Here is a 14,408-nt window from a genome sequence, read left to right on the forward strand (position 1 = left end):
CGTGCTGGCGCAGAAGCAAGATGGGGATGAAAGGGTTATAGCCTACGCTAGTAGAGGATTAAGAAAGACAGAACGGAACGATTCCAACTACAGTGCCTTCAAATTAGAGTTCTTGGCCTTAGTGTGGGCTGTCACTGAGAAATTCAAAGACTATTTAACTATGGCAGTTTTCACAGCTTACACTGATTGTAATCCACTAGCCCACTTGCAGACAGCGCAATTGGGAGCTCTAGAGCAACGATGGTACTCCCGTCTAGCCAACTTCAGATTTACCATCGCCTATCGGACTGGTAAAAGTAATAGCAACGCGGATGCGCTATCCCGCTTACCAAGTCAGGAAGAACCAGAACACATAGACCAACGGGAAACTATAGAGATCCCCGCTTTCATCAAAAACTTCATACCAAAAAGGAAAGCGATCTCCGCATGCAGTTCCATTAATTATGAAATCATTGACTTGGGGTCTGTGGGGGAGTGGCAAAAGTGGCAGCAGGAGTCCCTTATGATTAAACAACTAAAAACCATGTTACAACAAGGGAAGAGGCAAAAGAAACAACAATTACCAGAGGAGTTAACTAAACTCTGGCGGCAAAGGGACCGATTGACTGTGCAGGAGGGCATCATCTTAAGACAAAGCATAAATCCAAAGACGCACCAGCCCCATAGTCAAATTCTAATTCCTAGGGAGAAGTCTGCTGAATTGTTGCAAGCATACCATGACCGGTCAGGACATTTCGGTTACAAAAAAACAGAAGCTAACCTAAGACAGCGGTTCTATTGGGTCGGTCTACGCTTGGATGTAGAGGAGTGGTGCCAGAACTGTATTAATTGTAGCTTGAGGAAACCATCGTTGGGTACCCAAAAGGCCCCCCTACACCCCATCAACAGTACCAGTCCATTAGAATTGGTCACATTAGACCATGTGAAACTGGAAAGAAGCCATACCGGATTCGAGTATGCACTCACTATTGTCGACCATTATACTAAGTTCGCAGTGGTACTACCGGTAAAAGACCTAACAGCAAAAACCACTGCTGAACTCTTCTGGAGAGCTTTCGTACGTCCTTACGGGTACCCAATGAAAATATTAACGGATCAAGGACCGGCGTTTACCGCGAAGCTGTTCAAAGAGTTGTGCGCCTTATATGGGTGTCAAAAGCTGCAAACAACCGCCTACCATCCTCAAGGAAATGGGTTGTGTGAACGGACCAACCAAACTCTAATCCATATGCTGAGAGCATTGTCCATGCAGGAAAGACAGGAATGGCCTATGTGGGTGGCTGAACTAATATATATATACAATAATACCACTCATGACTCCACAGGGCACACGCCATATTATTTGTTGTTCGGAAGATTAGGGCAGCTACCTGAGGATATTCGTCTTCAATTACCGTTCGTTCGACAGCAAGAACCTACTCCAACCTCTGATTGGGTAACAGAACATCAACAGAGACTTAAAGCCACTCAAGAGATTGTAAGACGGCACATGGACATTGCTCATGAGAGGCAAAAAGAGAATTATGATCTGTCTGCTTGGGCTGAGCCATTGAAAATAGGAGATAGAGTTTTAAGAAAGAACAATCAAAGGCATAGTAAAATTGACCCATGGTGGGAACCAACACCTTACCTTATATTGGAATCAGCACATCAAGAGAAAGATGTATATAAAATACAAAAGGAAGATGGAGATCGTGCCATAGTGGTCCACCGGAACCAACTGAAACTATGTCCTTATCAAACAAAGAATGTTCCGCAGAGAGAGGATCATGCTAGCAGCATGCCAATGGAATCAGATACTCAGAATTCTGATGAATGCATGAACTTAATGATGAGTACGTACTGGCCAGTACTGTGGTCCTCCAAACTTTCCGAGACTGTGAGATCGGAGGAGTATAATGCAGCAATTCCAATAGGAACAGAAGAGAAAGAGTGTCAGTTGAGACGTTCCGAGAGAAGCACAAAAGGAATGTTGCCGCATAGATATCGTGAATAAGCATAACTTGTTGTAACTGTCATTAAATTGTACAAAATAGACAATGTTATAAAGTAAGATTTGCTTAATGTGTGGAAATGGTGAAATGCGTGAAGACACACATGATTCAAGTGGGGAGGAATGTGGCACCCCCAAAAATAGGGGAACCCACCAGTGGGGCATAAGGATGCTGATTAGAATGGGTGATATAGTTAATTTTAACCCTTGCTTGTATATAAATATTTAATTCGTGTAAGTAAAATAGGTTGGAGAACTGTCCCCTGGAATGAGGGGAGTAATTGGTTCTGCCCAGTGGAAAGCCTGTTAAACTGTGAGGGGAACACGAGGACGGGACACTACCAAGGGCAAGAATAGGGAGGAGAGTGCCCTGTTTGTACCATAGGGAGAGACAGCACGCGAGTAATGGCCCGTTGAGAGGAGCACGAGGGGGAAGAGACTGATATAAAAAGGGGGCATACGCGCGACAAGTGCGCAGTTGTACCGGAGTGTGAAGGGAGCTGGCTGATACGTGGCTGCAAGGAGCTTACCTGTTGTCCGGAAGGTGTTCGCCGACGGTCGGACGGCCAGCGGCATCTAGAGAGTGTCCTCCGCGAAAGGAGAAGGCGGACGGAAGTGAAGAGGCGTCCCGACAGGCGGAAGGTGTGTCCGGGGGCGGAGGCTTGGAGACTGTCAATCCTGCTGGACAGAGGCGGGTCCGGAGGCGGGGATCTCGGGACGACACCCACCGGAGGCGGAGTAAGACTCTCTGGAAAATAAGCAGAAAAGTGAAATTGGGATTAACGGAGCGGGGTAAGAGACTAGTGACCGTATGCACTTCCCTGCCTTCCCGCACGCACTCACAGTTAACCCCTGCTTAAAGTCTGGTCATCGCAGCTTATAGTCTCCAGGATTGGGGTCTTACAGTTACATCCCAATCACCTTGTTAGCAGTCACCCTGTCTATCTGACCTAACCACAGTCTAGTACCAAGCAAGAACTCTGCAAAGAGTAAAAGAGACTGGTTTACACGATTAGTGCCCCATTAAAGTAGACCCTCGCAGCAAGCTACAGTAGGGGTGCCAGTATAAAGCTGGCTCATAAACTATCATAACGAGTGGTACATAGTAACAAAAGGACCCCTCCCACTGTCATTGCAGCAACTGGCCCTCAGTGTAGCCCAGGAGAGTAAGAGACAGTGACTTTATCTCAGTGCAGTTCATTATAGTAAGAGACAGTGACTTTATCTCAGTGCAGTTCATTATAGTAAGAGACAGTGACTTTATCTCAGTGCAGTTCATTATAGTAAGAGACAGTGACTTTATCTCAGTGCAGTTCATTATAGTAAGAGACAGTGACTTTATCTCAGTGCAGTTCATTATAGTAAGAGACAGTGACTTTATCTCAGTGCAGTTCATTATAGTAAGAGACAGTGACTTTATCTCAGTGCAGTTCATTATAGTAAGAGACAGTGACTTTATCTCAGTGCAGTTCATTATAGTAAGAGACAGTGACTTTATCTCAGTGCAGTTCATTATAGTAAGAGACAGTGACTTTATCTCAGTGCAGTTCATTATAGTAAGAGACAGTGACTTTGGTTGCGTTCCTGGCGGTCGGCCAGAGTTTACAATAAATAAGGAATCAATTGCTGTAAGGAACAAGTTAGTCTCCTATCCCTTGCAGTGGAACTTTACCTGTTCAGCCGGCTAAGGATAAACTTATAAATAATATCCCGGGCAACGCAGTGCACCCTCAGGAGGACTTGTTACGTTATTAATGTATTAACTTGAAGCTTCTGGCCAGCAAGCGTTAGGTTAATTAATATATGCGCAAAGGTAATTGAAGTTTGTTATCATTCCTGTTACTATGGAAATAGTGTGAGTAAGATAAATTGTGTTTTATTGTGTTGCATGCAACAACTTTGAATCCCACAGGGAACGTCAGTTGCTGATCGTGGCCAGGAGGCCAAGTTCCTGTATAATAAAATCCAATTTACTGGTTGTGTGGTGAATAGACATAGTAAATGTTATTGTTATTGTAGATGCTGTTGTAAGTAGATCTGTGGTTCACTAAACAAAAGGAAACAAGTGGAAAATACTACGTTACCTGTCGTGGAAATAAAAGATTGTAAACTTCTTTTCTGAAATTGTTGCATACTTACCTCTTCACCTCTCTGTACCCAAAAAGAAGAATCTAGGAACCCCCGTCCGACGTATACCCAAAAGAAAAAGGGGTAGGTCACAAGAGCAGGAAGTTCACTCGGGCTTGCGGGAACCGAGACCCTACCACAAGGGTCTTGTTGTAAGCCTGATGGTGGCGATAATCGCGACCATTGCCAGGCCGCTCGCAAAAGCTGTGGGTGGTCACCCACAGCTATGCGAGCGGCCTGGAGGCGGATTTCTTTTGGAAAAAAAATCTGCCCTGATTCAGAGCGAGCGCCTCTGAATCAGGCCCTTAAAATCGTCTCCACATTGACGACCAATATTTTTCACAAAGCAACAGATAAAAACACCTTTCTGCATGCAGGAAGTTACCACCATCCAGTTCCTATGAGAAAGGGACCGCCTTACTCCCAGTTCCTCAGAATAAGAAGGATTGTGAGCGATCAGAGGTCGGCAGCAGGGGTGTATCTACCTATTGGCTAGGATAGCACTCGCCAGGGGCGCCGGCCAAAGGGGGAGGCGCTGTACGGCAGTGCCACCAGCAGCCAATAGGTGGACTACTCCAGGGGCTTGAACTAGCCCCGCTAGTACTCTGGGCCCCAAAAGTGTAGGGCAGACTGCAGTGAGAGTGGTCTGCCCTACACAGTAATAAACACACACAGCCACCAGTGGCGGTTGTGTGTTTGTTATAGTAGCCAGTCAGTGAGAGTCAGAAAGACTCTAATTGGCTGCTGCGTCCACGGAGGGAGCCGGCTGGAGCTCACTCTTGAGCTCCACCTTCCGGCTCCCCCCATCCCATAGTGCAGAGCGAGAGCGGGCTCGGAGGAGTGGACAGCGGCGGACGTCGGCAGGAGCGGGGATTAGGTAAGTTGCTTTTTTTTCCAGTTTTTTTTCTGGCACAGCACAGGGGGGTGTGGCTACTAGGGTGCACTATATAGGGAGACCGCTACTGGGGGCACATTATGTGGGGGATGGCTGCTACTGGGGGCACGTTTTGGGGGGGTGGCCGCTACTGAGGGCACTGTATAGGGGGGCCACTACTGGGGGCACGTTATGGGGGGTATGGCTGCTACTGGGGGCACAGTATAGGGACTACTACTACTGTGGGCAATGTATAGGGGGGACTACTACTGGGGGCAATGCATAGGGTGGACTACTACTGGGGGCACTGCATAGAAGGGACTACTACTGGGGGCAGTGCATAAAGGGGACTACTACTGGGGGCACTGCTACTGAGGGCACTTCCTGAAATTATGAGGGGAGGGGGGGCGCCAGTCCATTACCTTGCCAGGGGCGCTCGGATCCCTGGATACACCCCTGGTCGGCAGAAAAAGAAATGGACGAGTTGTTACAAAAATGTCTCCAGATGGGATACCTATATCAAGATCTAGCTTCTGCTAAGAGGAAAGCATTATTGATTCCACGAGAACATTGCTTAGCTCCGAGAGAACACACTTCTAAGAAAAATGTCCCACTTGTCAGTACTTACTCAACAGCCAGTAAAACTGTATCTAGGACCTCCAAAAAATGATGGCCTCTTATAAAAACAGATAGAAGATTAACATGCTTCAAAGATGCGGGACTACTGAATTGCTATAAACGTGGCCGCAACTTGAAGGACTGGCTTGTCAAAAATGACATTACAACATATCAACAACCACTATCCACGCTTTACTTACAAACATTGCTAGTGAATATATATATAGCAAAAGTTCCTGCACTCACATCACAGTGGGCCTCATTCAGAGGCGGTCGTAGGATGCAAGCGGTCGTACTGAAACAGGGCAGCCGCTTGCATCCTGAACGACCGCCTCCATGTCGGTCGTTAGGCTGTGGGTTAACACCCACAGCTATAACGACCGCTAAGGGTGATGGTCGCAATGGTCAAGACCATCGCGACCATCGGGGCTTTTGACGAGACCCTAAGGTTGGGTCTCGTCAACCTTAAGCCCCAGGGAGCTTCCTGCTCTGTTTGAGCAGGAAGCTCCCCACTGACATCACTGATGATATCAGTGGGACCGCCCCCAAACGGCAACCGTTCCGACAGGAACGCCTCCGTTTGGCCGGGCACACCCCGGCCCGCCCAGCAAATGGAGCGAGCTGTCATTCAACATCGATAGCTCGCCCCGTCTGCTACGAGACCCCTAACGACGGATCACCCGTCGTTAGCCGGGTCTCGCGCATGCGCACGACGGAGCCGGCTCCGTCGTGCGCATGCGCACTAGAGCAACATCGACCCGGTTGCGTGCTCGTAGAGCTAACAACCGGGTCTGAATAAGCTCCAGAGTCCCAGCAGCGGGGTGCAGCCCCCCAAACCAGTTAATCGGTCTTTTTATAGATACAAAGTATTTTCCAATATAGGAAAAAAAACATGTAGAGACAATCCCAGCAGAATCATAGTATCGTCAACGTTTCAGTCCGGTAAGACCCTTGTCAAGACTGCAGCATATTATGCATCATATAACCAACAGCAGCACACAGCCAGCAGCATGCTTGTCACACATAGTTATAGCATGCTTGTCACACATAGTTATAGCATGCTTGTCACACAGAGTTATAGCATGCTTGTCACACAGAGTTATAGCATGCTTGTCACACAGAGTTATAGCATGCTTGTCACACAGAGTTATAGCATGCTTGTCACACAGAGTTATAGCATGCTTGTCACACAGAGTTATAGCATGCTTGTCACACATAGTTATAGCATGCTTGTCACACATAGTTATAGCATGCTTGTCACACATAGTTATAGCATGCTTGTCACACATAGTTATAGCATGCTTGTCACACAGAGTTATAGCATGCTTGTCACACAGAGTTACAGCATGCTTGTCACACATAGTTACAGCATGCTTGTCACACAGAGTTATAGCATGCTTGTCACACAGAGTTATAGCATGCTTGTCACACATAGTTATAGCATGCTTGTCACACAGAGTTATAGCATGCTTGTCACACAGAGTTATAGCATGCTTGTCACACAGAGTTATAGCATGCTTGTCACACAGAGTTATAGCATGCTTGTCACACATAGTTATAGCATGCTTGTCACACATAGTTATAGCATGCTTGTCACACATAGTTATAGCATGCTTGTCACACATAGTTATAGCATGCTTGTCACACAGAGTTACAGCATGCTTGTCACACAGAGTTACAGCATGCTTGTCACACAGAGTTACAGCATGCTTGTCACACAGAGTTATAGCATGCTTGTCACACAGAGTTATAGCATGCTTGTCACACAGATTATAGCATGCTTGTCACACAGAGTTATAGCATGCTTGTCACACAGAGTTATAGCATGCTTGTCACACAGAGTTATAGCATGCTTGTCACACATAGTTATAGCATGCTTGTCACACATAGTTATAGCATGCTTGTCACACATAGTTATAGCATGCTTGTCACACAGAGTTGTAGCATGCTTGTCACACAGAGTTGTAGCATGCTTGTCACACAGAGTTATAGCATGCTTGTCACACAGAGTTATAGCATGCTTGTCACACAGAGTTATAGCATGCTTGTCACACATAGTTATAGCATGCTTGTCACACATAGTTATAGCATGCTTGTCACACATAGTTATAGCATGCTTGTCACACATAGTTATAGCATGCTTGTCACACATAGTTATAGCATGCTTGTCACACATAGTTATAGCATGCTTGTCACACATAGCTATAGCATGCTTGTCACACATAGTTATAGCATGCTGCTGGCTGTGTGCTGCTGTTGGCTATACGGGACTGAAACTTTGAATCAGATCAACGTTTCGATGCTTTAATGCATCGTTTTCAAGATACAAAAAGACCAATAAAACAGTTTACTTACCCTTCACCACACCATGTGAAACGCCGCGGCATCCGGGTCCAACATGGAACGCCCACTGATGACGTCACAGGTGCGACCCGTTGCCATGGCAACAATCGTGCAACTAAAAACAAAAAAGTCAGACATGGAAACATGTAAGCACAGATGTAAACATCAGCATATTATAATCAATGTTTCTCTTTTATCCACTAGGGGACACTGGAGGTGCTTACGCTGGGGTATAGAGGCGTGGATAGCTGGAGCCGGCACTTTAATTAATTTAGAAGTGTGAAGCTCCTCCCCCTCTATGCCCCATCAGCCCTCAGTTTAGAAAATGTGCCTCATGGAGCTGGTCACAATCTGCTGTGCTCCAGCAACACATATATGTTTATTATTTTCTTTTATTTAGGTTTATTTATTTTGTACACTTTTTACACTATATTAGGTACCCTTCGCCACCTCTCTAAAGGTGGGGTCCGGGTACCTGGCGCCCTGTCCTTATAGGAGGCAGGAAGGAGTGCACAGCGCTTATACTAAAAGCACTGACAGCTCCTTACCGCCACAGCACATTCTCAACAAGGAAGAAGAGAAGAACACTACAGAGAGACTCCATCGGGGACCACGCGGTGAGTAACCACCTGCACATCCCCCGGCTCCCGCACCCGCCGCTGCCCAGCGTTCTTACAGAACTTAGTGTGCTGGGCAGCTAATGCAGACGGCTCCCTGCTCTGCTGACTAAGGGCCTGATTCAAAGCCGCTCGTAAGCGGCAGTACGCTCGTTCTGAGCGATGTTCGCACTTCTGCGCATGCGTACGGTTTATAATACGCATGCGCGAACCAGTCAGTGCGGCCGTAAATTGTTTGTTCGCTATATAGCGAATGCCTGCTACTTTGAGTGACAGGATGAGGCCTATGTGGGTGGTAACAGGGGAAGGTGCTTGAAAACGGGGAGTGGAATTAAGAACGCAGGCGCGCTTAAAGGTCAAAACGGGAGTTTTATGGGTGTGCATAATTACAACAGCAGCGTCATTGACCACGTCACCTGGTTGTTTTATAGTCAGAACTGCTCGCAAGATTGTGTTAGGAAAAACCAACCACAAGAATAGCGAGCAGTTCATACGCTGTTCGATGTACTCGATTAATCTAATAAATAGCGGACATGACGTATGATGCGAGCGGCCAGGGGGCGTATTTTTCAAATAAACGTCCGCAAGTTTTGTTCGCTCGTTCAGATATGGAGGCGTCAACAGACCGCAAAGAGCGAACGGATCATTTGAATAGCCACCCCCTTTTTCTGAACGAGCGAGCGCTAATTGTGTCCGGCTCTGAATCAGGCCCTAAGTGCGCTCTCCCTCCTCCCGCTGTTAAGGCGCTGAACCCCGCTCTTACAGTGGCGCAGGGCTGCTAATGCAGAGTCTCTTTATCTCCGCGCTATTACAAGGCGCGGGGCTGCTGACTAAGAGCGCTACAGCGCGGCACCCGGCTCTCTCTCTCTCCCCGCTGATTAACTGGGGCAGCTAATTAAGTGCACTACCGCACGGCTGCACCTGCTCTCCCTATCCCCGCTGTACATGCGGTGAGGCACGCTGGGGGGGAGGTTAATGTCCAGACATCTTGTATAGCCCTTTAGGGCATAAAGAAGGGGTGGAGCTTAAAGGCAGCGTGGGTCTCTCTCCTCTACGCGGCAATGGCTGTATAACAGCGGGGCTGCTGTTCTCTCATACATACTGCATCTCCATTACAAGAAGATTGCAGTGTAAGAGACACAAGACTGGACTCCTCTGCCTCCATTCCTCTGCTGCAGGACACGTACATCTCCTGATTACATCCCTGGTAGAGAGGCTGTAAGTAACTGGGGTGTAAGTGCAGGGGAATCTGATTAGTGGGAGGGGGTTTCTCCTCCTCTGTGTCCCACAGACTTCTTGTTTTTATATGTCTGTGTCTCTTCTGTTTTATGCTGTGTATCTCTGGGTGACTGTGTGTACCAGGTCCAACAGAACCAAGGCTTCTCAAAGGCTGTTTGTCTGTTCCAAGTGTAACAACAAACAGACCAAGCCACATGCCAAGGGATCCAGCCTACGGCCACACCACCCTGAACACGCCCGATCTCGTCTGATCTCGGAAGCTAAACAGGGTCAGACCTGGTTAGTACTTGGATGGGACCGCCTGGGAATACCAGGTGCTGTACGTTATGTGATGCTAACAACGGATCCACAGATGGCGATTACTAACTCTCCTACACCGCCATGGGCCACTGACGTGGTAGGAGTTATGTCAGACTTAGCAAAGTTGGCTGAGGCGCGCAGGTCTTAACCTCCCTGGATAGCTGGGTTAACCAAATCTCCAGACACCTGGGTCAGGTAAGGGGTGCAGCGGTGCCTGCACCCTTCACTTCCTACCAAAAAAAAAAAACTGTCACAAAAGCGTACTCTAATGCCTGTTCTCCAGTCAGAAGAGTTGGTCGAAGAATTCCTCGATGCGCGGTACTTATAAGACAGCATCTGTTGAGCAATGCAGCCAGATAACTGGTTCCAAATTCTACGTAGGTTTCCGTCTAGCTTCCCTTTTCCATCATCCATGATGGAGAAGTGGGAAACACCTCCTCCTATAGATGTCTGTTTCCCGTCCCTCTAAGAAAACAGCACTTCCGGTGTCAGGAGCTACTGTTTTAAAGGACCCTTCAGATCGTGGGTTGGAGACAACACTAAGATCTATATATACCGCAGCGGGAGCTCAACTTAGAGCTACCCTTGTTACCCCTGGGTTAACAAGGCTGTGGTGTGCTGAGCTGACCAGTCAAATCAGGATCCCAGAAGACCTTATACTGGATCTTCGTTTGATTCCTTTCGTGCGCCTCATTCCTTTCGTGGTAGAGCCAGAAAGTTCCCACGCAACCGGAGGCGGCAGAGTTATAGGTCGTCCTCACACGGTTCCACGTAGACCAGAGCCTAAACCAGTTGAGAAACAGGTGGGAGCCCGCTTGCAAGAATTTCAACAGGTTTGGAACCAGACCTCTTCAGAACCGTGGATTCACAGTACCGAACAGACTTCGAAGCCCCCACCTCCACCTCGGTTCTTCACTACGAATTCTACAGGAGGCTCTCAGGTCTCTAGTGGTGTCATCTGTGCTAGTTCCGGTTCCGGAGCATTAGCGAGGTATGGGGTTTTTACTCAAACCTGTTTGTAGTGCTCAAACCGGATGGTTCGGTCAGACCCATACTAAGCCTTAGGTTTTTAAACCGGTATCTGAAGATGTATCGTCCAAACTCATGTCAGTCATGATCGCTCTCCTTCGGTCATCAGGAGTGAACATTGTGAGCTTGAGACCAGGGGAGTTCCTATTATCCCTGGATATCAAGGATGCTTATCTCCTTGTTCCCATTTGGGAACCACACCAGGCTTTTCTGCATTTTTCCATAATTAAGATCATTGCCAGTTTCAGACATTGCCGTTCGGGTTATCCTCGGCTCCCCGCTTAATCCCTTATTTGGACGATCTGTTGCTCAAGGCTCCATCAGTATCTATTTTATTAGATATGCCTTACTGACCTATCACACTCTAACCTAACACGGTTGGATAGTCAACTTCAAGAATTCAAATCTCAATCCGTACCAGAAACTTCTATTTCTGGGCATGATATTGGAATCACAGTGGATTTTTCTTCCAACAGACAAGGCCAGGGATATCCTGTTGTTAGTTCAGCTGGTCCTCAGAACAAGGAAGGTGTCAATACTTCTTTGTCTGCGTCTCTTAGGGAGGATGGTAGCTGCCTTTGAGGCACTGAAGTTCGGACGCTTTTCAGCTGGACCTGTTAGCACAGGGATCAGGGTCTCATCTGCTTCTACATCGACAGATCCGTCTGAGCCCGGTTACCAGAGTGGCCCTTTTCTGGTGGACGCAATCCACCAATTTTTTAGGGGGCAGGAAATTCGGAGTGGGAGACTGGATCATCGTAACACGGATGCCTGCCTCCGAGGATGGCAAGCAGTAGTCCTCGATTTCCACTTTCAGGGTAGATGGTCTCCTCTAGAACAGACGTGGCCCATAAATGTGTTGGAGCGATTTACAATGCTCTGATAGAGACAATAGAGTTTCTACAGGCTCGTCCTGTAAGAGTTGAGGCCGACAACGCGACGGCCGTCGCTTACATCAACCACCTAGGAGGAACTTGGCTATGCAAGAAGTAACTCAGATCCTCCGGTTGGCTGAGAACCAGTCAGTAATCCTGTCGGCGGTATTCATTCCGGGTGTGAACAACTGGGAAGCAGATTACCTAAATCGACAGGATGTCCATCCCGGGGAATGGATGCTTCATCCATCGCGCTGATACGTCGATGGGGAGGTCCTCAGGTGGACCTCATGGCATCACGACTGAATTACAGCTCCCGGTATACGTGTCCAAATCTCGAGATCCGCAAACGGAAGCAGTAGACGCTCTGACAAGTCCGTGGATCTACGACTTCGCTTACATTTTTCCTTCTATTCCGCTTCTTCCTCATCTTCTACAAAGGATAAACAAAAGACAGCCTCTGTAATTCTCGTGGCTCCGATCTGGCTTCGGAAAAGTTGATTGTCGGACCTTCGGTCCCTATTGTCGAATGATCCGTGGCCCCTTCCAAGTTTTACAAATTTGGTACGTTTGCTGCTTCGGCATACCGTTTTGGCCGTCTAGTTCTGCAGGCGCCGCAGAGCGCTCCCGCTCATTGGGAAAACTTTGGGACGTCCCCAGCGTAAGCACCTCCAGTGTCCCCTAGTGGATGAAAGAGAAGATGGGATTTTGGTACCTACCGGTAAATCCTTTTCTCTGATTCCACAGGGGACACTGGACGCCCACCTCTGCGCTCTTTGCCTGCCTGTTCGGCTTGTTCCGTATGTTGTATGATTCAGTTATTGTGTGTTCTTCTCTCCCTTTTATTACTCAGCTTGTTCTCCATCTCCTCTCGGTCTTCCATTTTCTAAACTGAGGGCTGATGGGGCATAGAGGGGGAGGAGCTTCACACTTCTAAATTAATTAAAGTGCCGGCTCCAGTTATCCACGCCTCTATACCCCAGCGTAAGCACCTCCAGTGTCCCCTGTGGTATCAGAGAAAAGGATTTACCGGTAGGTACCAAAATCCCATTATCACATATCATACTATAAACATGTTATAACATAGAAAAGGCAAGATTATCTAGAGAAAATCACGATGAACCAGATCATATATCAAAGCATATGAATACACGATCTGCAGGTATATAGCAATTATTTATAATAATTGAAAGATTATAAGAAAAAAGTACAATATATTACCATGGTGCAAATCAGGGACCCGGACAGACGTCCGCGGTCACAGTATAAGCATCATACTAAAGACACATTACTAACGCAAACATCTTCCCTCTGATCCTATAGCTTCAACAAGAGGACCACATACCAATGTATACAGGGGAAAATACCTACGAAAAACAATGCAGGCCTAGATTCTCGTTAAGCCCTTTAGGGTATAATGTCCCCAGTCTCTGGGTCCACCGAGACTCACACTGGAGCAATTTTTGGGATCTATTACCACCACGTGCCCAAACTGGTACATGGTCGATGATCATATATCTGAGCGTGGCTAAATTGTGATGTGCTCCAAAGAAATGTCCCTAATGGCCGACCGATGCAAAGCCATCGGCTCACATAATGTTCTGTCCGTCTTACCAATATAAGACCACAGGGGCATGTAATCATGTAGGTGATGAACCTAGTCGTACACCTCACCCTGTGTCTTCTGATATATTTCTTGCCACTAAGGGGGTGATGAAATAAATCACCTGTGGTCATATACCTGCATGTGAGGCAACTGAGACATCCTGGTTTTATTCTAAGGAAGCCCTCACCTTCCTTTTTGTCTAACCCACTAATATCTGCTTTCACCAGCCAATTACGGATGTTTTTGCCACGTGTATAGCACGACATCAACCTGGTGTCCACCAAATTCAGCTCTCCATCTTTTTGCACAATTGACCAGTGTTGTTTAGAGACAAAATAAATTCTGTGGCTAAATGTATTATAGTGATTAACCCATGGCAAACGTTTCTGAGCATGCGTATGTTTGTAGGTGCATAAAAGATCATCACAAGACTTAAGGCCCCCATACATCAGAGACTGATTGCAGCAATCGTGCAATTTGCAATCGATTGTGTATAAAAATATTTCCCTTTTTCAATCGATTGCAGAATTGCCACAATCGATTGAAAAAGGTAAAGATTTTTATGCACGATCGATTGCAATTTGCACGATTGCTGCAATCAATGTCTGGTTGGGGGCCTGTATATATATATATATATAAAAAAAAAAATATATATATATATATATATATATATATATATATATAATGGTGCCTCAAGTGGTCTTCTGGTATAACAGGACGGTACAGGGTACACAAAACATTACAATAACCAAAATATAAAGAGAGCACAAGTAATAAATAGTGGTTA

The 14,408-nt window shown here is 46.9% G+C and overlaps 1 pseudogene; it reads left to right on the top strand.

Annotated features, from left to right (window-relative positions):
* Positions 1-10,020: 10,020 nt before the first annotated feature.
* LOC148474517 (5S ribosomal RNA) lies at positions 10,021-10,137 on the top strand (annotated as a pseudogene).
* The last annotated feature ends 4,271 nt before the right edge of the window (positions 10,138-14,408 follow it).

The sequence above is a fragment of the Taudactylus pleione genome, unplaced genomic scaffold (assembly GCF_031769625.1).
Source record: "Taudactylus pleione unplaced genomic scaffold, aTauple2 ptg000838l, whole genome shotgun sequence".
In the NCBI taxonomy this organism is placed as follows: Eukaryota; Metazoa; Chordata; class Amphibia; order Anura; family Myobatrachidae; genus Taudactylus; species Taudactylus pleione.